Genomic DNA, 21,420 nt, shown 5'->3' with positions numbered 1-21,420 from the left:
GGTCACTACCGCCCAATCTTCTCTGTATGGTTCCAATTTCTCTGTGTCTCAACGTGTGAGGAAAATAAGGAGCGCTTCACGGATTTGCGTGTCATCCTTTCGCAGGGGCCATGCTAATCTTCTCTGTATCGATCCAATTTTAGTATATGTGCTGCCAAAGCGAGCACAACACAAAGCTATGAGAGGCCCTCATATATAGATCACATCCCCTCTGAAGGTTCTGGTCATGGTTGGGGTCAAACAGAGTTCAGACCCTCAAAACCACCCCTAGAATATTGCTGTGATGTTTCAACTTTATTTGGAGATGTAGAACTTGAAATAGAATTGACTTTAGATTTTTTAAAGATTGATCTTAGACTAAAATATAGTTTATAAAAACAAAGCCTTTTATGATTCAGGACTCTTGGTCTGTAACCCCTCCTTCACCTGCTGCTTTTAGTTGCTCCTCCCCAAGTCTTTGTTCCCCTGCCCCGACCACTTCCCACCCTTCCCCCGTTTTCTGCAACATGGCCTGGCCAAGGATACTTATAACTAACTCCCCAATTAGTAGAGGGAGAGAGAGTCTGAGTCTGACTTTGATATGTCTGTTTAAAATGTTGTGACATTCAAGTTTGTTATGTTTAATACAACTGGACTAAAATTGAACCCAAGTCTCTCTCCAATTCATTTGTAGATATTGAATAAAGTTGGACTCAGAGTGCAACCTTGTCTCACTCCCCAATTCATTTCTAAACTTTGAATAAAGTTGAACTCAGACTGCAACCGTGCCTAACTCGCCAATTATTTGTCTACATGTTGAATAAAGTTGGTCTCAGGCTGCAACCTTGTCTCACTCCCCATTTCAAAATAAGGAAGGCTTCACAAATGTTCCTGTCATTCTACTGTAGACTGAGCTTCTCTCATCCAGCATTTCCCCTCCTCCTTAGACTAGACTGAGGGGAATGGACAATTTATTATCCCCGGGTCACTACCGCCCAATCTTCTCTGTATGGTTCCAATTTCTCTGTGTCTCAACGTGTGAGGAAAATAAGGAGCGCTTCACGGATTTGCGTGTCATCCTTTCGCAGGGGCCATGCTAATCTTCTCTGTATCGATCCAATTTTAGTATATGTGCTGCCAAAGCGAGCACAACACAAAGCTATGAGAGGCCCTCATATATAGATCACATCCCCTCTGAAGGTTCTGGTCATGGTTGGGGTCAAACAGAGTTCAGACCCTCAAAACCACCCCTAGAATATTGCTGTGATGTTTCAACTTTATTTGGAGATGTAGAACTTGAAATAGAATTGACTTTAGATTTTTTAAAGATTGATCTTAGACTAAAATATAGTTTATAAAAACAAAGCCTTTTATGATTCAGGACTCTTGGTCTGTAACCCCTCCTTCACCTGCTGCTTTTAGTTGCTCCTCCCCAAGTCTTTGTTCCCCTGCCCCGACCACTTCCCACCCTTCCCCCGTTTTCTGCAACATGGCCTGGCCAAGGATACTTATAACTAACTCCCCAATTAGTAGAGGGAGAGAGAGTCTGAGTCTGACTTTGATATGTCTGTTTAAAATGTTGTGACATTCAAGTTTGTTATGTTTAATACAACTGGACTAAAATTGAACCCAAGTCTCTCTCCAATTCATTTGTAGATATTGAATAAAGTTGGACTCAGAGTGCAACCTTGTCTCACTCCCCAATTCATTTCTAAACTTTGAATAAAGTTGAACTCAGACTGCAACCGTGCCTAACTCGCCAATTATTTGTCTACATGTTGAATAAAGTTGGTCTCAGGCTGCAACCTTGTCTCACTCCCCATTTCAAAATAAGGAAGGCTTCACAAATGTTCCTGTCATTCTACTGTAGACTGAGCTTCTCTCATCCAGCATTTCCCCTCCTCCTTAGACTAGACTGAGGGGAATGGACAATTTATTATCCCCGGGTCACTACCGCCCAATCTTCTCTGTATGGTTCCAATTTCTCTGTGTCTCAACGTGTGAGGAAAATAAGGAGCGCTTCACGGATTTGCGTGTCATCCTTTCGCAGGGGCCATGCTAATCTTCTCTGTATCGATCCAATTTTAGTATATGTGCTGCCAAAGCGAGCACAACACAAAGCTATGAGAGGCCCTCATATATAGATCACATCCCCTCTGAAGGTTCTGGTCATGGTTGGGGTCAAACAGAGTTCAGACCCTCAAAAACCACCCCTAGAATATTGCTGTGATGTTTCAACTTTATTTGGAGATGTAGAACTTGAAATAGAATTGACTTTAGATTTTTTAAAGATTGATCTTAGACTAAAATATAGTTTATAAAAACAAAGCCTTTTATGATTCAGGACTCTTGGTCTGTAACCCCTCCTTCACCTGCTGCTTTTAGTTGCTCCTCCCCAAGTCTTTGTTCCCCTGCCCCGACCACTTCCCACCCTTCCCCCGTTTTCTGCAACATGGCCTGGCCAAGGATACTTATAACTAACTCCCCAATTAGTAGAGGGAGAGAGAGTCTGAGTCTGACTTTGATATGTCTGTTTAAAATGTTGTGACATTCAAGTTTGTTATGTTTAATACAACTGGACTAAAATTGAACCCAAGTCTCTCTCCAATTCATTTGTAGATATTGAATAAAGTTGGACTCAGAGTGCAACCTTGTCTCACTCCCCAATTCATTTCTAAACTTTGAATAAAGTTGAACTCAGACTGCAACCGTGCCTAACTCGCCAATTATTTGTCTACATGTTGAATAAAGTTGGTCTCAGGCTGCAACCTTGTCTCACTCCCCATTTCAAAATAAGGAAGGCTTCACAAATGTTCCTGTCATTCTACTGTAGACTGAGCTTCTCTCATCCAGCATTTCCCCTCCTCCTTAGACTAGACTGAGGGGAATGGACAATTTATTATCCCCGGGTCACTACCGCCCAATCTTCTCTGTATGGTTCCAATTTCTCTGTGTCTCAACGTGTGAGGAAAATAAGGAGCGCTTCACGGATTTGCGTGTCATCCTTTCGCAGGGGCCATGCTAATCTTCTCTGTATCGATCCAATTTTAGTATATGTGCTGCCAAAGCGAGCACAACACAAAGCTATGAGAGGCCCTCATATATAGATCACATCCCCTCTGAAGGTTCTGGTCATGGTTGGGGTCAAACAGAGTTCAGACCCTCAAAAACCACCCCTAGAATATTGCTGTGATGTTTCAACTTTATTTGGAGATGTAGAACTTGAAATAGAATTGACTTTAGATTTTTTAAAGATTGATCTTAGACTAAAATATAGTTTATAAAAACAAAGCCTTTTATGATTCAGGACTCTTGGTCTGTAACCCCTCCTTCACCTGCTGCTTTTAGTTGCTCCTCCCCAAGTCTTTGTTCCCCTGCCCCGACCACTTCCCACCCTTCCCCCGTTTTCTGCAACATGGCCTGGCCAAGGATACTTATAACTAACTCCCCAATTAGTAGAGGGAGAGAGAGTCTGAGTCTGACTTTGATATGTCTGTTTAAAATGTTGTGACATTCAAGTTTGTTATGTTTAATACAACTGGACTAAAATTGAACCCAAGTCTCTCTCCAATTCATTTGTAGATATTGAATAAAGTTGGACTCAGAGTGCAACCTTGTCTCACTCCCCAATTCATTTCTAAACTTTGAATAAAGTTGAACTCAGACTGCAACCGTGCCTAACTCGCCAATTATTTGTCTACATGTTGAATAAAGTTGGTCTCAGGCTGCAACCTTGTCTCACTCCCCATTTCAAAATAAGGAAGGCTTCACAAATGTTCCTGTCATTCTACTGTAGACTGAGCTTCTCTCATCCAGCATTTCCCCTCCTCCTTAGACTAGACTGAGGGGAATGGACAATTTATTATCCCCGGGTCACTACCGCCCAATCTTCTCTGTATGGTTCCAATTTCTCTGTGTCTCAACGTGTGAGGAAAATAAGGAGCGCTTCACGGATTTGCGTGTCATCCTTTCGCAGGGGCCATGCTAATCTTCTCTGTATCGATCCAATTTTAGTATATGTGCTGCCAAAGCGAGCACAACACAAAGCTATGAGAGGCCCTCATATATAGATCACATCCCCTCTGAAGGTTCTGGTCATGGTTGGGGTCAAACAGAGTTCAGACCCTCAAAACCACCCCTAGAATATTGCTGTGATGTTTCAACTTTATTTGGAGATGTAGAACTTGAAATAGAATTGACTTTAGATTTTTTAAAGATTGATCTTAGACTAAAATATAGTTTATAAAAACAAAGCCTTTTATGATTCAGGACTCTTGGTCTGTAACCCCTCCTTCACCTGCTGCTTTTAGTTGCTCCTCCCCAAGTCTTTGTTCCCCTGCCCCGACCACTTCCCACCCTTCCCCCGTTTTCTGCAACATGGCCTGGCCAAGGATACTTATAACTAACTCCCCAATTAGTAGAGGGAGAGAGAGTCTGAGTCTGACTTTGATATGTCTGTTTAAAATGTTGTGACATTCAAGTTTGTTATGTTTAATACAACTGGACTAAAATTGAACCCAAGTCTCTCTCCAATTCATTTGTAGATATTGAATAAAGTTGGACTCAGAGTGCAACCTTGTCTCACTCCCCAATTCATTTCTAAACTTTGAATAAAGTTGAACTCAGACTGCAACCGTGCCTAACTCGCCAATTATTTGTCTACATGTTGAATAAAGTTGGTCTCAGGCTGCAACCTTGTCTCACTCCCCATTTCAAAATAAGGAAGGCTTCACAAATGTTCCTGTCATTCTACTGTAGACTGAGCTTCTCTCATCCAGCATTTCCCCTCCTCCTTAGACTAGACTGAGGGGAATGGACAATTTATTATCCCCGGGTCACTACCGCCCAATCTTCTCTGTATGGTTCCAATTTCTCTGTGTCTCAACGTGTGAGGAAAATAAGGAGCGCTTCACGGATTTGCGTGTCATCCTTTCGCAGGGGCCATGCTAATCTTCTCTGTATCGATCCAATTTTAGTATATGTGCTGCCAAAGCGAGCACAACACAAAGCTATGAGAGGCCCTCATATATAGATCACATCCCCTCTGAAGGTTCTGGTCATGGTTGGGGTCAAACAGAGTTCAGACCCTCAAAAACCACCCCTAGAATATTGCTGTGATGTTTCAACTTTATTTGGAGATGTAGAACTTGAAATAGAATTGACTTTAGATTTTTTAAAGATTGATCTTAGACTAAAATATAGTTTATAAAAACAAAGCCTTTTATGATTCAGGACTCTTGGTCTGTAACCCCTCCTTCACCTGCTGCTTTTAGTTGCTCCTCCCCAAGTCTTTGTTCCCCTGCCCCGACCACTTCCCACCCTTCCCCCGTTTTCTGCAACATGGCCTGGCCAAGGATACTTATAACTAACTCCCCAATTAGTAGAGGGAGAGAGAGTCTGAGTCTGACTTTGATATGTCTGTTTAAAATGTTGTGACATTCAAGTTTGTTATGTTTAATACAACTGGACTAAAATTGAACCCAAGTCTCTCTCCAATTCATTTGTAGATATTGAATAAAGTTGGACTCAGAGTGCAACCTTGTCTCACTCCCCAATTCATTTCTAAACTTTGAATAAAGTTGAACTCAGACTGCAACCGTGCCTAACTCGCCAATTATTTGTCTACATGTTGAATAAAGTTGGTCTCAGGCTGCAACCTTGTCTCACTCCCCATTTCAAAATAAGGAAGGCTTCACAAATGTTCCTGTCATTCTACTGTAGACTGAGCTTCTCTCATCCAGCATTTCCCCTCCTCCTTAGACTAGACTGAGGGGAATGGACAATTTATTATCCCCGGGTCACTACCGCCCAATCTTCTCTGTATGGTTCCAATTTCTCTGTGTCTCAACGTGTGAGGAAAATAAGGAGCGCTTCACGGATTTGCGTGTCATCCTTTCGCAGGGGCCATGCTAATCTTCTCTGTATCGATCCAATTTTAGTATATGTGCTGCCAAAGCGAGCACAACACAAAGCTATGAGAGGCCCTCATATATAGATCACATCCCCTCTGAAGGTTCTGGTCATGGTTGGGGTCAAACAGAGTTCAGACCCTCAAAACCACCCCTAGAATATTGCTGTGATGTTTCAACTTTATTTGGAGATGTAGAACTTGAAATAGAATTGACTTTAGATTTTTTAAAGATTGATCTTAGACTAAAATATAGTTTATAAAAACAAAGCCTTTTATGATTCAGGACTCTTGGTCTGTAACCCCTCCTTCACCTGCTGCTTTTAGTTGCTCCTCCCCAAGTCTTTGTTCCCCTGCCCCGACCACTTCCCACCCTTCCCCCGTTTTCTGCAACATGGCCTGGCCAAGGATACTTATAACTAACTCCCCAATTAGTAGAGGGAGAGAGAGTCTGAGTCTGACTTTGATATGTCTGTTTAAAATGTTGTGACATTCAAGTTTGTTATGTTTAATACAACTGGACTAAAATTGAACCCAAGTCTCTCTCCAATTCATTTGTAGATATTGAATAAAGTTGGACTCAGAGTGCAACCTTGTCTCACTCCCCAATTCATTTCTAAACTTTGAATAAAGTTGAACTCAGACTGCAACCAACCGTGCCTAACTCGCCAATTATTTGTCTACATGTTGAATAAAGTTGGTCTCAGGCTGCAACCTTGTCTCACTCCCCATTTCAAAATAAGGAAGGCTTCACAAATGTTCCTGTCATTCTACTGTAGACTGAGCTTCTCTCATCCAGCATTTCCCCTCCTCCTTAGACTAGACTGAGGGGAATGGACAATTTATTATCCCCGGGTCACTACCGCCCAATCTTCTCTGTATGGTTCCAATTTCTCTGTGTCTCAACGTGTGAGGAAAATAAGGAGCGCTTCACGGATTTGCGTGTCATCCTTTCGCAGGGGCCATGCTAATCTTCTCTGTATCGATCCAATTTTAGTATATGTGCTGCCAAAGCGAGCACAACACAAAGCTATGAGAGGCCCTCATATATAGATCACATCCCCTCTGAAGGTTCTGGTCATGGTTGGGGTCAAACAGAGTTCAGACCCTCAAAAACCACCCCTAGAATATTGCTGTGATGTTTCAACTTTATTTGGAGATGTAGAACTTGAAATAGAATTGACTTTAGATTTTTTAAAGATTGATCTTAGACTAAAATATAGTTTATAAAAACAAAGCCTTTTATGATTCAGGACTCTTGGTCTGTAACCCCTCCTTCACCTGCTGCTTTTAGTTGCTCCTCCCCAAGTCTTTGTTCCCCTGCCCCGACCACTTCCCACCCTTCCCCCGTTTTCTGCAACATGGCCTGGCCAAGGATACTTATAACTAACTCCCCAATTAGTAGAGGGAGAGAGAGTCTGAGTCTGACTTTGATATGTCTGTTTAAAATGTTGTGACATTCAAGTTTGTTATGTTTAATACAACTGGACTAAAATTGAACCCAAGTCTCTCTCCAATTCATTTGTAGATATTGAATAAAGTTGGACTCAGAGTGCAACCTTGTCTCACTCCCCAATTCATTTCTAAACTTTGAATAAAGTTGAACTCAGACTGCAACCGTGCCTAACTCGCCAATTATTTGTCTACATGTTGAATAAAGTTGGTCTCAGGCTGCAACCTTGTCTCACTCCCCATTTCAAAATAAGGAAGGCTTCACAAATGTTCCTGTCATTCTACTGTAGACTGAGCTTCTCTCATCCAGCATTTCCCCTCCTCCTTAGACTAGACTGAGGGGAATGGACAATTTATTATCCCCGGGTCACTACCGCCCAATCTTCTCTGTATGGTTCCAATTTCTCTGTGTCTCAACGTGTGAGGAAAATAAGGAGCGCTTCACGGATTTGCGTGTCATCCTTTCGCAGGGGCCATGCTAATCTTCTCTGTATCGATCCAATTTTAGTATATGTGCTGCCAAAGCGAGCACAACACAAAGCTATGAGAGGCCCTCATATATAGATCACATCCCCTCTGAAGGTTCTGGTCATGGTTGGGGTCAAACAGAGTTCAGACCCTCAAAAACCACCCCTAGAATATTGCTGTGATGTTTCAACTTTATTTGGAGATGTAGAACTTGAAATAGAATTGACTTTAGATTTTTTAAAGATTGATCTTAGACTAAAATATAGTTTATAAAAACAAAGCCTTTTATGATTCAGGACTCTTGGTCTGTAACCCCTCCTTCACCTGCTGCTTTTAGTTGCTCCTCCCCAAGTCTTTGTTCCCCTGCCCCGACCACTTCCCACCCTTCCCCCGTTTTCTGCAACATGGCCTGGCCAAGGATACTTATAACTAACTCCCCAATTAGTAGAGGGAGAGAGAGTCTGAGTCTGACTTTGATATGTCTGTTTAAAATGTTGTGACATTCAAGTTTGTTATGTTTAATACAACTGGACTAAAATTGAACCCAAGTCTCTCTCCAATTCATTTGTAGATATTGAATAAAGTTGGACTCAGAGTGCAACCTTGTCTCACTCCCCAATTCATTTCTAAACTTTGAATAAAGTTGAACTCAGACTGCAACCGTGCCTAACTCGCCAATTATTTGTCTACATGTTGAATAAAGTTGGTCTCAGGCTGCAACCTTGTCTCACTCCCCATTTCAAAATAAGGAAGGCTTCACAAATGTTCCTGTCATTCTACTGTAGACTGAGCTTCTCTCATCCAGCATTTCCCCTCCTCCTTAGACTAGACTGAGGGGAATGGACAATTTATTATCCCCGGGTCACTACCGCCCAATCTTCTCTGTATGGTTCCAATTTCTCTGTGTCTCAACGTGTGAGGAAAATAAGGAGCGCTTCACGGATTTGCGTGTCATCCTTTCGCAGGGGCCATGCTAATCTTCTCTGTATCGATCCAATTTTAGTATATGTGCTGCCAAAGCGAGCACAACACAAAGCTATGAGAGGCCCTCATATATAGATCACATCCCCTCTGAAGGTTCTGGTCATGGTTGGGGTCAAACAGAGTTCAGACCCTCAAAACCACCCCTAGAATATTGCTGTGATGTTTCAACTTTATTTGGAGATGTAGAACTTGAAATAGAATTGACTTTAGATTTTTTAAAGATTGATCTTAGACTAAAATATAGTTTATAAAAACAAAGCCTTTATGATTCAGGACTCTTGGTCTGTAACCCCTCCTTCACCTGCTGCTTTTAGTTGCTCCTCCCCAAGTCTTTGTTCCCCTGCCCCGACCACTTCCCACCCTTCCCCGTTTTCTGCAACATGGCCTGGCCAAGGATACTTATAACTAACTCCCCAATTAGTAGAGGGAGAGAGAGTCTGAGTCTGACTTTGATATGTCTGTTTAAAATGTTGTGACATTCAAGTTTGTTATGTTTAATACAACTGGACTAAAATTGAACCCAAGTCTCTCTCCAATTCATTTGTAGATATTGAATAAAGTTGGACTCAGAGTGCAACCTTGTCTCACTCCCCAATTCATTTCTAAACTTTGAATAAAGTTGAACTCAGACTGCAACCGTGCCTAACTCGCCAATTATTTGTCTACATGTTGAATAAAGTTGGTCTCAGGCTGCAACCTTGTCTCACTCCCCATTTCAAAATAAGGAAGGCTTCACAAATGTTCCTGTCATTCTACTGTAGACTGAGCTTCTCTCATCCAGCATTTCCCCTCCTCCTTAGACTAGACTGAGGGGAATGGACAATTTATTATCCCCGGGTCACTACCGCCCAATCTTCTCTGTATGGTTCCAATTTCTCTGTGTCTCAACGTGTGAGGAAAATAAGGAGCGCTTCACGGATTTGCGTGTCATCCTTTCGCAGGGGCCATGCTAATCTTCTCTGTATCGATCCAATTTTAGTATATGTGCTGCCAAAGCGAGCACAACACAAAGCTATGAGAGGCCCTCATATATAGATCACATCCCCTCTGAAGGTTCTGGTCATGGTTGGGGTCAAACAGAGTTCAGACCCTCAAAACCACCCCTAGAATATTGCTGTGATGTTTCAACTTTATTTGGAGATGTAGAACTTGAAATAGAATTGACTTTAGATTTTTTAAAAGATTGATCTTAGACTAAAATATAGTTTATAAAAACAAAGCCTTTTATGATTCAGGACTCTTGGTCTGTAACCCCTCCTTCACCTGCTGCTTTTAGTTGCTCCTCCCCAAGTCTTTGTTCCCCTGCCCCGACCACTTCCCACCCTTCCCCCGTTTTCTGCAACATGGCCTGGCCAAGGATACTTATAACTAACTCCCCAATTAGTAGAGGGAGAGAGAGTCTGAGTCTGACTTTGATATGTCTGTTTAAAATGTTGTGACATTCAAGTTTGTTATGTTTAATACAACTGGACTAAAATTGAACCCAAGTCTCTCTCCAATTCATTTGTAGATATTGAATAAAGTTGGACTCAGAGTGCAACCTTGTCTCACTCCCCAATTCATTTCTAAACTTTGAATAAAGTTGAACTCAGACTGCAACCGTGCCTAACTCGCCAATTATTTGTCTACATGTTGAATAAAGTTGGTCTCAGGCTGCAACCTTGTCTCACTCCCCATTTCAAAATAAGGAAGGCTTCACAAATGTTCCTGTCATTCTACTGTAGACTGAGCTTCTCTCATCCAGCATTTCCCCTCCTCCTTAGACTAGACTGAGGGGAATGGACAATTTATTATCCCCGGGTCACTACCGCCCAATCTTCTCTGTATGGTTCCAATTTCTCTGTGTCTCAACGTGTGAGGAAAATAAGGAGCGCTTCACGGATTTGCGTGTCATCCTTTCGCAGGGGCCATGCTAATCTTCTCTGTATCGATCCAATTTTAGTATATGTGCTGCCAAAGCGAGCACAACACAAAGCTATGAGAGGCCCTCATATATAGATCACATCCCCTCTGAAGGTTCTGGTCATGGTTGGGGTCAAACAGAGTTCAGACCCTCAAAAACCACCCCTAGAATATTGCTGTGATGTTTCAACTTTATTTGGAGATGTAGAACTTGAAATAGAATTGACTTTAGATTTTTTAAAGATTGATCTTAGACTAAAATATAGTTTATAAAAACAAAGCCTTTTATGATTCAGGACTCTTGGTCTGTAACCCCTCCTTCACCTGCTGCTTTTAGTTGCTCCTCCCCAAGTCTTTGTTCCCCTGCCCCGACCACTTCCCACCCTTCCCCCGTTTTCTGCAACATGGCCTGGCCAAGGATACTTATAACTAACTCCCCAATTAGTAGAGGGAGAGAGAGTCTGAGTCTGACTTTGATATGTCTGTTTAAAATGTTGTGACATTCAAGTTTGTTATGTTTAATACAACTGGACTAAAATTGAACCCAAGTCTCTCTCCAATTCATTTGTAGATATTGAATAAAGTTGGACTCAGAGTGCAACCTTGTCTCACTCCCCAATTCATTTCTAAACTTTGAATAAAGTTGAACTCAGACTGCAACCGTGCCTAACTCGCCAATTATTTGTCTACATGTTGAATAAAGTTGGTCTCAGGCTGCAACCTTGTCTCACTCCCCATTTCAAAATAAGGAAGGCTTCACAAATGTTCCTGTCATTCTACTGTAGACTGAGCTTCTCTCATCCAGCATTTCCCCTCCTCCTTAGACTAGACTGAGGGGAATGGACAATTTATTATCCCCGGGTCACTACCGCCCAATCTTCTCTGTATGGTTCCAATTTCTCTGTGTCTCAACGTGTGAGGAAAATAAGGAGCGCTTCACGGATTTGCGTGTCATCCTTTCGCAGGGGCCATGCTAATCTTCTCTGTATCGATCCAATTTTAGTATATGTGCTGCCAAAGCGAGCACAACACAAAGCTATGAGAGGCCCTCATATATAGATCACATCCCCTCTGAAGGTTCTGGTCATGGTTGGGGTCAAACAGAGTTCAGACCCTCAAAACCACCCCTAGAATATTGCTGTGATGTTTCAACTTTATTTGGAGATGTAGAACTTGAAATAGAATTGACTTTAGATTTTTTAAAGATTGATCTTAGACTAAAATATAGTTTATAAAAACAAAGCCTTTTATGATTCAGGACTCTTGGTCTGTAACCCCTCCTTCACCTGCTGCTTTTAGTTGCTCCTCCCCAAGTCTTTGTTCCCCTGCCCCGACCACTTCCCACCCTTCCCCCGTTTTCTGCAACATGGCCTGGCCAAGGATACTTATAACTAACTCCCCAATTAGTAGAGGGAGAGAGAGTCTGAGTCTGACTTTGATATGTCTGTTTAAAATGTTGTGACATTCAAGTTTGTTATGTTTAATACAACTGGACTAAAATTGAACCCAAGTCTCTCTCCAATTCATTTGTAGATATTGAATAAAGTTGGACTCAGAGTGCAACCTTGTCTCACTCCCCAATTCATTTCTAAACTTTGAATAAAGTTGAACTCAGACTGCAACCGTGCCTAACTCGCCAATTATTTGTCTACATGTTGAATAAAGTTGGTCTCAGGCTGCAACCTTGTCTCACTCCCCATTTCAAAATAAGGAAGGCTTCACAAATGTTCCTGTCATTCTACTGTAGACTGAGCTTCTCTCATCCAGCATTTCCCCTCCTCCTTAGACTAGACTGAGGGGAATGGACAATTTATTATCCCCGGGTCACTACCGCCCAATCTTCTCTGTATGGTTCCAATTTCTCTGTGTCTCAACGTGTGAGGAAAATAAGGAGCGCTTCACGGATTTGCGTGTCATCCTTTCGCAGGGGCCATGCTAATCTTCTCTGTATCGATCCAATTTTAGTATATGTGCTGCCAAAGCGAGCACAACACAAAGCTATGAGAGGCCCTCATATATAGATCACATCCCCTCTGAAGGTTCTGGTCATGGTTGGGGTCAAACAGAGTTCAGACCCTCAAAACCACCCCTAGAATATTGCTGTGATGTTTCAACTTTATTTGGAGATGTAGAACTTGAAATAGAATTGACTTTAGATTTTTTAAAGATTGATCTTAGACTAAAATATAGTTTATAAAAACAAAGCCTTTTATGATTCAGGACTCTTGGTCTGTAACCCCTCCTTCACCTGCTGCTTTTAGTTGCTCCTCCCCAAGTCTTTGTTCCCCTGCCCCGACCACTTCCCACCCTTCCCCCGTTTTCTGCAACATGGCCTGGCCAAGGATACTTATAACTAACTCCCCAATTAGTAGAGGGAGAGAGAGTCTGAGTCTGACTTTGATATGTCTGTTTAAAATGTTGTGACATTCAAGTTTGTTATGTTTAATACAACTGGACTAAAATTGAACCCAAGTCTCTCTCCAATTCATTTGTAGATATTGAATAAAGTTGGACTCAGAGTGCAACCTTGTCTCACTCCCCAATTCATTTCTAAACTTTGAATAAAGTTGAACTCAGACTGCAACCGTGCCTAACTCGCCAATTATTTGTCTACATGTTGAATAAAGTTGGTCTCAGGCTGCAACCTTGTCTCACTCCCCATTTCAAAATAAGGAAGGCTTCACAAATGTTCCTGTCATTCTACTGTAGACTGAGCTTCTCTCATCCAGCATTTCCCCTCCTCCTTAGACTAGACTGAGGGGAATGGACAATTTATTATCCCCGGGTCACTACCGCCCAATCTTCTCTGTATGGTTCCAATTTCTCTGTGTCTCAACGTGTGAGGAAAATAAGGAGCGCTTCACGGATTTGCGTGTCATCCTTTCGCAGGGGCCATGCTAATCTTCTCTGTATCGATCCAATTTTAGTATATGTGCTGCCAAAGCGAGCACAACACAAAGCTATGAGAGGCCCTCATATATAGATCACATCCCCTCTGAAGGTTCTGGTCATGGTTGGGGTCAAACAGAGTTCAGACCCTCAAAACCACCCCTAGAATATTGCTGTGATGTTTCAACTTTATTTGGAGATGTAGAACTTGAAATAGAATTGACTTTAGATTTTTTAAAGATTGATCTTAGACTAAAATATAGTTTATAAAAACAAAGCCTTTTATGATTCAGGACTCTTGGTCTGTAACCCCTCCTTCACCTGCTGCTTTTAGTTGCTCCTCCCCAAGTCTTTGTTCCCCTGCCCCGACCACTTCCCACCCTTCCCCGTTTTCTGCAACATGGCCTGGCCAAGGATACTTATAACTAACTCCCCAATTAGTAGAGGGAGAGAGAGTCTGAGTCTGACTTTGATATGTCTGTTTAAAATGTTGTGACATTCAAGTTTGTTATGTTTAATACAACTGGACTAAAATTGAACCCAAGTCTCTCTCCAATTCATTTGTAGATATTGAATAAAGTTGGACTCAGAGTGCAACCTTGTCTCACTCCCCAATTCATTTCTAAACTTTGAATAAAGTTGAACTCAGACTGCAACCAACCGTGCCTAACTCGCCAATTATTTGTCTACATGTTGAATAAAGTTGGTCTCAGGCTGCAACCTTGTCTCACTCCCCATTTCAAAATAAGGAAGGCTTCACAAATGTTCCTGTCATTCTACTGTAGACTGAGCTTCTCTCATCCAGCATTTCCCCTCCTCCTTAGACTAGACTGAGGGGAATGGACAATTTATTATCCCCGGGTCACTACCGCCCAATCTTCTCTGTATGGTTCCAATTTCTCTGTGTCTCAACGTGTGAGGAAAATAAGGAGCGCTTCACGGATTTGCGTGTCATCCTTTCGCAGGGGCCATGCTAATCTTCTCTGTATCGATCCAATTTTAGTATATGTGCTGCCAAAGCGAGCACAACACAAAGCTATGAGAGGCCCTCATATATAGATCACATCCCCTCTGAAGGTTCTGGTCATGGTTGGGGTCAAACAGAGTTCAGACCCTCAAAACCACCCCTAGAATATTGCTGTGATGTTTCAACTTTATTTGGAGATGTAGAACTTGAAATAGAATTGACTTTAGATTTTTTAAAGATTGATCTTAGACTAAAATATAGTTTATAAAAACAAAGCCTTTTATGATTCAGGACTCTTGGTCTGTAACCCCTCCTTCACCTGCTGCTTTTAGTTGCTCCTCCCCAAGTCTTTGTTCCCCTGCCCCGACCACTTCCCACCCTTCCCCCGTTTTCTGCAACATGGCCTGGCCAAGGATACTTATAACTAACTCCCCAATTAGTAGAGGGAGAGAGAGTCTGAGTCTGACTTTGATATGTCTGTTTAAAATGTTGTGACATTCAAGTTTGTTATGTTTAATACAACTGGACTAAAATTGAACCCAAGTCTCTCTCCAATTCATTTGTAGATATTGAATAAAGTTGGACTCAGAGTGCAACCTTGTCTCACTCCCCAATTCATTTCTAAACTTTGAATAAAGTTGAACTCAGACTGCAACCGTGCCTAACTCGCCAATTATTTGTCTACATGTTGAATAAAGTTGGTCTCAGGCTGCAACCTTGTCTCACTCCCCATTTCAAAATAAGGAAGGCTTCACAAATGTTCCTGTCATTCTACTGTAGACTGAGCTTCTCTCATCCAGCATTTCCCCTCCTCCTTAGACTAGACTGAGGGGAATGGACAATTTATTATCCCCGGGTCACTACCGCCCAATCTTCTCTGTATGGTTCCAATTTCTCTGTGTCTCAACGTGTGAGGAAAATAAGGAGCGCTTCACGGATTTGCGTGTCATCCTTTCGCAGGGGCCATGCTAATCTTCTCTGTATCGATCCAATTTTAGTATATGTGCTGCCAAAGCGAGCACAACACAAAGCTATGAGAGGCCCTCATATATAGATCACATCCCCTCTGAAGGTTCTGGTCATGGTTGGGGTCAAACAGAGTTCAGACCCTCAAAAACCACCCCTAGAATATTGCTGTGATGTTTCAACTTTATTTGGAGATGTAGAACTTGAAATAGAATTGACTTTAGATTTTTTAAAAGATTGATCTTAGACTAAAATATAGTTTATAAAAACAAAGCCTTTTATGATTCAGGACTCTTGGTCTGTAACCCCTCCTTCACCTGCTGCTTTTAGTTGCTCCTCCCCAAGTCTTTGTTCCCCTGCCCCGACCACTTCCCACCCTTCCCCGTTTTCTGCAACATGGCCTGGCCAAGGATACTTATAACTAACTCCCCAATTAGTAGAGGGAGAGAGAGTCTGAGTCTGACTTTGATATGTCTGTTTAAAATGTTGTGACATTCAAGTTTGTTATGTTTAATACAACTGGACTAAAATTGAACCCAAGTCTCTCTCCAATTCATTTGTAGATATTGAATAAAGTTGGACTCAGAGTGCAACCTTGTCTCACTCCCCAATTCATTTCTAAACTTTGAATAAAGTTGAACTCAGACTGCAACCAACCGTGCCTAACTCGCCAATTATTTGTCTACATGTTGAATAAAGTTGGTCTCAGGCTGCAACCTTGTCTCACTCCCCATTTCAAAATAAGGAAGGCTTCACAAATGTTCCTGTCATTCTACTGTAGACTGAGCTTCTCTCATCCAGCATTTCCCCTCCTCCTTAGACTAGACTGAGGGGAATGGACAATTTATTATCCCCGGGTCACTACCGCCCAATCTTCTCTGTATGGTTCCAATTTCTCTGTGTCTCAACGTGTGAGGAAAATAAGGAGCGCTTCACGGATTTGCGTGTCATCCTTTCGCAGGGGCCATGCTAATCTTCTCTGTATCGATCCAATTTTAGTATATGTGCTGCCAAAGCGAGCACAACACAAAGCTATGAGAGGCCCTCATATATAGATCACATCCCCTCTGAAGGTTCTGGTCATGGTTGGGGTCAAACAGAGTTCAGACCCTCAAAAACCACCCCTAGAATATTGCTGTGATGTTTCAACTTTATTTGGAGATGTAGAACTTGAAATAGAATTGACTTTAGATTTTTTAAAGATTGATCTTAGACTAAAATATAGTTTATAAAAACAAAGCCTTTTATGATTCAGGACTCTTGGTCTGTAACCCCTCCTTCACCTGCTGCTTTTAGTTGCTCCTCCCCAAGTCTTTGTTCCCCTGCCCCGACCACTTCCCACCCTTCCCCGTTTTCTGCAACATGGCCTGGCCAAGGATACTTATAACTAACTCCCCAATTAGTAGAGGGAGAGAGAGTCTGAGTCTGACTTTGATATGTCTGTTTAAAATGTTGTGACATTCAAGTTTGTTATGTTTAATACAACTGGACTAAAATTGAACCCAAGTCTCTCTCCAATTCATTTGTAGATATTGAATAAAGTTGGACTCAGAGTGCAACCTTGTCTCACTCCCCAATTCATTTCTAAACTTTGAATAAAGTTGAACTCAGACTGCAACCAACCGTGCCTAACTCGCCAATTATTTGTCTACATGTTGAATAAAGTTGGTCTCAGGCTGCAACCTTGTCTCACTCCCCATTTCAAAATAAGGAAGGCTTCACAAATGTTCCTGTCATTCTACTGTAGACTGAGCTTCTCTCATCCAGCATTTCCCCTCCTCCTTAGACTAGACTGAGGGGAATGGACAATTTATTATCCCCGGGTCACTACCGCCCAATCTTCTCTGTATGGTTCCAATTTCTCTGTGTCTCAACGTGTGAGGAAAATAAGGAGCGCTTCACGGATTTGCGTGTCATCCTTTCGCAGGGGCCATGCTAATCTTCTCTGTATCGATCCAATTTTAGTATATGTGCTGCCAAAGCGAGCACAACACAAAGCTATGAGAGGCCCTCATATATAGATCACATCCCCTCTGAAGGTTCTGGTCATGGTTGGGGTCAAACAGAGTTCAGACCCTCAAAAACCACCCCTAGAATATTGCTGTGATGTTTCAACTTTATTTGGAGATGTAGAACTTGAAATAGAATTGACTTTAGATTTTTTAAAGATTGATCTTAGACTAAAATATAGTTTATAAAAACAAAGCCTTTTATGATTCAGGACTCTTGGTCTGTAACCCCTCCTTCACCTGCTGCTTTTAGTTGCTCCTCCCAAGTCTTTGTTCCCCTGCCCCGACCACTTCCCACCCTTCCCCCGTTTTCTGCAACATGGCCTGGCCAAGGATACTTATAACTAACTCCCCAATTAGTAGAGGGAGAGAGTCTGAGTCTGACTTTGATATGTCTGTTTAAAATGTTGTGACATTCAAGTTTGTTATGTTTAATACAACTGGACTAAAATTGAACCCAAGTCTCTCTCCAATTCATTTGTAGATATTGAATAAAGTTGGACTCAGAGTGCAACCTTGTCTCACTCCCCAATTCATTTCTAAACTTTGAATAAAGTTGAACTCAGACTGCAACCAACCGTGCCTAACTCGCCAATTATTTGTCTACATGTTGAATAAAGTTGGTCTCAGGCTGCAACCTTGTCTCACTCCCCATTTCAAAATAAGGAAGGCTTCACAAATGTTCCTGTCATTCTACTGTAGACTGAGCTTCTCTCATCCAGCATTTCCCCTCCTCCTTAGACTAGACTGAGGGGAATGGACAATTTATTATCCCCGGGTCACTACCGCCCAATCTTCTCTGTATGGTTCCAATTTCTCTGTGTCTCAACGTGTGAGGAAAATAAGGAGCGCTTCACGGATTTGCGTGTCATCCTTTCGCAGGGGCCATGCTAATCTTCTCTGTATCGATCCAATTTTAGTATATGTGCTGCCAAAGCGAGCACAACACAAAGCTATGAGAGGCCCTCATATATAGATCACATCCCCTCTGAAGGTTCTGGTCATGGTTGGGGTCAAACAGAGTTCAGACCCTCAAAACCACCCCTAGAATATTGCTGTGATGTTTCAACTTTATTTGGAGATGTAGAACTTGAAATAGAATTGACTTTAGATTTTTTAAAGATTGATCTTAGACTAAAATATAGTTTATAAAAACAAAGCCTTTTATGATTCAGGACTCTTGGTCTGTAACCCCTCCTTCACCTGCTGCTTTTAGTTGCTCCTCCCCAAGTCTTTGTTCCCCTGCCCCACCACTTCCCACCCTTCCCCGTTTTCTGCAACATGGCCTGGCCAAGGATACTTATAACTAACTCCCCAATTAGTAGAGGGAGAGAGAGTCTGAGTCTGACTTTGATATGTCTGTTTAAAATGTTGTGACATTCAAGTTTGTTATGTTTAATACAACTGGACTAAAATTGAACCCAAGTCTCTCTCCAATTCATTTGTAGATATTGAATAAAGTTGGACTCAGAGTGCAACCTTGTCTCACTCCCCAATTCATTTCTAAACTTTGAATAAAGTTGAACTCAGACTGCAACCGTGCCTAACTCGCCAATTATTTGTCTACATGTTGAATAAAGTTGGTCTCAGGCTGCAACCTTGTCTCACTCCCCATTTCAAAATAAGGAAGGCTTCACAAATGTTCCTGTCATTCTACTGTAGACTGAGCTTCTCTCATCCAGCATTTCCCCTCCTCCTTAGACTAGACTGAGGGGAATGGACAATTTATTATCCCCGGGTCACTACCGCCCAATCTTCTCTGTATGGTTCCAATTTCTCTGTGTCTCAACGTGTGAGGAAAATAAGGAGCGCTTCACGGATTTGCGTGTCATCCTTTCGCAGGGGCCATGCTAATCTTCTCTGTATCGATCCAATTTTAGTATATGTGCTGCCAAAGCGAGCACAACACAAAGCTATGAGAGGCCCTCATATATAGATCACATCCCCTCTGAAGGTTCTGGTCATGGTTGGGGTCAAACAGAGTTCAGACCCTCAAAAACCACCCCTAGAATATTGCTGTGATGTTTCAACTTTATTTGGAGATGTAGAACTTGAAATAGAATTGACTTTAGATTTTTTAAAGATTGATCTTAGACTAAAATATAGTTTATAAAAACAAAGCCTTTTATGATTCAGGACTCTTGGTCTGTAACCCCTCCTTCACCTGCTGCTTTTAGTTGCTCCTCCCCAAGTCTTTGTTCCCCTGCCCCGACCACTTCCCACCCTTCCCCCGTTTTCTGCAACATGGCCTGGCCAAGGATACTTATAACTAACTCCCCAATTAGTAGAGGGAGAGAGAGTCTGAGTCTGACTTTGATATGTCTGTTTAAAATGTTGTGACATTCAAGTTTGTTATGTTTAATACAACTGGACTAAAATTGAACCCAAGTCTCTCTCCAATTCATTTGTAGATATTGAATAAAGTTGGACTCAGAGTGCAACCTTGTCTCACTCCCCAATTCATTTCTAAACTTTGAATAAAGTTGAACTCAGACTGCAACCAACCGTGCCTAACTCGCCAATTATTTGTCTACATGTTGAATAAAGTTGGTCTCAGGCTGCAACCTTGTCTCACTCCCCATTTCAAAATAAGGAAGGCTTCACAAATGTTCCTGTCATTCTACTGTAGACTGAGCTTCTCTCATCCAGCATTTCCCCTCCTCCTTAGACTAGACTGAGGGGAATGGACAATTTATTATCCCCGGGTCACTACCGCCCAATCTTCTCTGTATGGTTCCAATTTCTCTGTGTCTCAACGTGTGAGGAAAATAAGGAGCGCTTCACGGATTTGCGTGTCATCCTTTCGCAGGGGCCATGCTAATCTTCTCTGTATCGATCCAATTTTAGTATATGTGCTGCCAAAGCGAGCACAACACAAAGCTATGAGAGGCCCTCATATATAGATCACATCCCCTCTGAAGGTTCTGGTCATGGTTGGGGTCAAACAGAGTTCAGACCCTCAAAAACCACCCCTAGAATATTGCTGTGATGTTTCAACTTTATTTGGAGATGTAGAACTTGAAATAGAATTGACTTTAGATTTTTTAAAGATTGATCTTAGACTAAAATATAGTTTATAAAAACAAAGCCTTTTATGATTCAGGACTCTTGGTCTGTAACCCCTCCTTCACCTGCTGCTTTTAGTTGCTCCTCCCCAAGTCTTTGTTCCCCTGCCCCGACCACTTCCCACCCTTCCCCCGTTTTCTGCAACATGGCCTGGCCAAGGATACTTATAACTAACTCCCCAATTAGTAGAGGGAGAGAGAGTCTGAGTCTGACTTTGATATGTCTGTTTAAAATGTTGTGACATTCAAGTTTGTTATGTTTAATACAACTGGACTAAAATTGAACCCAAGTCTCTCTCCAATTCATTTGTAGATATTGAATAAAGTTGGACTCAGAGTGCAACCTTGTCTCACTCCCCAATTCATTTCTAAACTTTGAATAAAGTTGAACTCAGACTGCAACCAACCGTGCCTAACTCGCCAATTATTTGTCTACATGTTGAATAAAGTTGGTCTCAGGCTGCAACCTTGTCTCACTCCCCATTTCAAAATAAGGAAGGCTTCACAAATGTTCCTGTCATTCTACTGTAGACTGAGCTTCTCTCATCCAGCATTTCCCCTCCTCCTTAGACTAGACTGAGGGGAATGGACAATTTATTATCCCGGGTCACTACCGCCCAATCTTCTCTGTATGGTTCCAATTTCTCTGTGTCTCAACGTGTGAGGAAAATAAGGAGCGCTTCACGGATTTGCGTGTCATCCTTTCGCAGGGGCCATGCTAATCTTCTCTGTATCGATCCAATTTTAGTATATGTGCTGCCAAAGCGAGCACAACACAAAGCTATGAGAGGCCCTCATATATAGATCACATCCCCTCTGAAGGTTCTGGTC

General features: G+C 42.0%; 23 non-coding genes across 23 annotated transcripts; all 23 read right to left on the bottom strand.

Annotated features, from left to right (window-relative positions):
- Window positions 1-60: 60 nt before the first annotated feature.
- LOC121845105 lies at window positions 61-167 on the bottom strand. The gene has a single exon (XR_006082358.1). It is a non-coding gene; the product is annotated as a U6 spliceosomal RNA (small nuclear RNA).
- An 855-nt stretch (window positions 168-1,022) lies between these two features.
- On the bottom strand, window positions 1,023-1,129 carry LOC121845104. The gene has a single exon (XR_006082357.1). It is a non-coding gene; the product is annotated as a U6 spliceosomal RNA (small nuclear RNA).
- Window positions 1,130-1,984: 855 nt separating this feature from the next.
- LOC121845103 lies at window positions 1,985-2,091 on the bottom strand. The gene has a single exon (XR_006082356.1). It is a non-coding gene; the product is annotated as a U6 spliceosomal RNA (small nuclear RNA).
- An 856-nt stretch (window positions 2,092-2,947) lies between these two features.
- Window positions 2,948-3,054, bottom strand: LOC121845102. Its single transcript, XR_006082355.1, has one exon. It is a non-coding gene; the product is annotated as a U6 spliceosomal RNA (small nuclear RNA).
- Window positions 3,055-3,910: 856 nt separating this feature from the next.
- On the bottom strand, window positions 3,911-4,017 carry LOC121845101. The gene has a single exon (XR_006082354.1). It is a non-coding gene; the product is annotated as a U6 spliceosomal RNA (small nuclear RNA).
- An 855-nt stretch (window positions 4,018-4,872) lies between these two features.
- LOC121845100 lies at window positions 4,873-4,979 on the bottom strand. The gene has a single exon (XR_006082353.1). It is a non-coding gene; the product is annotated as a U6 spliceosomal RNA (small nuclear RNA).
- An 856-nt stretch (window positions 4,980-5,835) lies between these two features.
- LOC121845099 lies at window positions 5,836-5,942 on the bottom strand. Its single transcript, XR_006082352.1, has one exon. It is a non-coding gene; the product is annotated as a U6 spliceosomal RNA (small nuclear RNA).
- An 859-nt stretch (window positions 5,943-6,801) lies between these two features.
- Window positions 6,802-6,908, bottom strand: LOC121845098. The gene has a single exon (XR_006082351.1). It is a non-coding gene; the product is annotated as a U6 spliceosomal RNA (small nuclear RNA).
- Window positions 6,909-7,764: 856 nt separating this feature from the next.
- Window positions 7,765-7,871, bottom strand: LOC121845096. Its single transcript, XR_006082349.1, has one exon. It is a non-coding gene; the product is annotated as a U6 spliceosomal RNA (small nuclear RNA).
- An 856-nt stretch (window positions 7,872-8,727) lies between these two features.
- Window positions 8,728-8,834, bottom strand: LOC121845095. The gene has a single exon (XR_006082348.1). It is a non-coding gene; the product is annotated as a U6 spliceosomal RNA (small nuclear RNA).
- An 853-nt stretch (window positions 8,835-9,687) lies between these two features.
- On the bottom strand, window positions 9,688-9,794 carry LOC121845094. Its single transcript, XR_006082346.1, has one exon. It is a non-coding gene; the product is annotated as a U6 spliceosomal RNA (small nuclear RNA).
- An 856-nt stretch (window positions 9,795-10,650) lies between these two features.
- LOC121845093 lies at window positions 10,651-10,757 on the bottom strand. Its single transcript, XR_006082345.1, has one exon. It is a non-coding gene; the product is annotated as a U6 spliceosomal RNA (small nuclear RNA).
- An 856-nt stretch (window positions 10,758-11,613) lies between these two features.
- LOC121845092 lies at window positions 11,614-11,720 on the bottom strand. Its single transcript, XR_006082344.1, has one exon. It is a non-coding gene; the product is annotated as a U6 spliceosomal RNA (small nuclear RNA).
- Window positions 11,721-12,575: 855 nt separating this feature from the next.
- On the bottom strand, window positions 12,576-12,682 carry LOC121845091. Its single transcript, XR_006082343.1, has one exon. It is a non-coding gene; the product is annotated as a U6 spliceosomal RNA (small nuclear RNA).
- An 855-nt stretch (window positions 12,683-13,537) lies between these two features.
- Window positions 13,538-13,644, bottom strand: LOC121845089. The gene has a single exon (XR_006082342.1). It is a non-coding gene; the product is annotated as a U6 spliceosomal RNA (small nuclear RNA).
- An 858-nt stretch (window positions 13,645-14,502) lies between these two features.
- LOC121845088 lies at window positions 14,503-14,609 on the bottom strand. Its single transcript, XR_006082341.1, has one exon. It is a non-coding gene; the product is annotated as a U6 spliceosomal RNA (small nuclear RNA).
- An 855-nt stretch (window positions 14,610-15,464) lies between these two features.
- On the bottom strand, window positions 15,465-15,571 carry LOC121845087. The gene has a single exon (XR_006082340.1). It is a non-coding gene; the product is annotated as a U6 spliceosomal RNA (small nuclear RNA).
- An 860-nt stretch (window positions 15,572-16,431) lies between these two features.
- Window positions 16,432-16,538, bottom strand: LOC121845086. The gene has a single exon (XR_006082339.1). It is a non-coding gene; the product is annotated as a U6 spliceosomal RNA (small nuclear RNA).
- Window positions 16,539-17,397: 859 nt separating this feature from the next.
- Window positions 17,398-17,504, bottom strand: LOC121845130. Its single transcript, XR_006082383.1, has one exon. It is a non-coding gene; the product is annotated as a U6 spliceosomal RNA (small nuclear RNA).
- Window positions 17,505-18,361: 857 nt separating this feature from the next.
- LOC121845119 lies at window positions 18,362-18,468 on the bottom strand. The gene has a single exon (XR_006082372.1). It is a non-coding gene; the product is annotated as a U6 spliceosomal RNA (small nuclear RNA).
- An 853-nt stretch (window positions 18,469-19,321) lies between these two features.
- Window positions 19,322-19,428, bottom strand: LOC121845108. The gene has a single exon (XR_006082361.1). It is a non-coding gene; the product is annotated as a U6 spliceosomal RNA (small nuclear RNA).
- Window positions 19,429-20,288: 860 nt separating this feature from the next.
- Window positions 20,289-20,395, bottom strand: LOC121845097. Its single transcript, XR_006082350.1, has one exon. It is a non-coding gene; the product is annotated as a U6 spliceosomal RNA (small nuclear RNA).
- An 859-nt stretch (window positions 20,396-21,254) lies between these two features.
- On the bottom strand, window positions 21,255-21,361 carry LOC121845082. Its single transcript, XR_006082334.1, has one exon. It is a non-coding gene; the product is annotated as a U6 spliceosomal RNA (small nuclear RNA).
- Between the last annotated feature and the right edge of the window lie 59 nt (window positions 21,362-21,420).

Source organism: Oncorhynchus tshawytscha, unplaced genomic scaffold, assembly GCF_018296145.1.
Source record: "Oncorhynchus tshawytscha isolate Ot180627B unplaced genomic scaffold, Otsh_v2.0 Un_scaffold_328_pilon_pilon, whole genome shotgun sequence".
Lineage (NCBI taxonomy): Eukaryota > Metazoa > Chordata > Actinopteri > Salmoniformes > Salmonidae > Oncorhynchus > Oncorhynchus tshawytscha.
The sequence above is the reverse complement of the archived record's forward strand: the minus strand, read 5'-3'. Positions and strand labels throughout refer to the sequence as shown.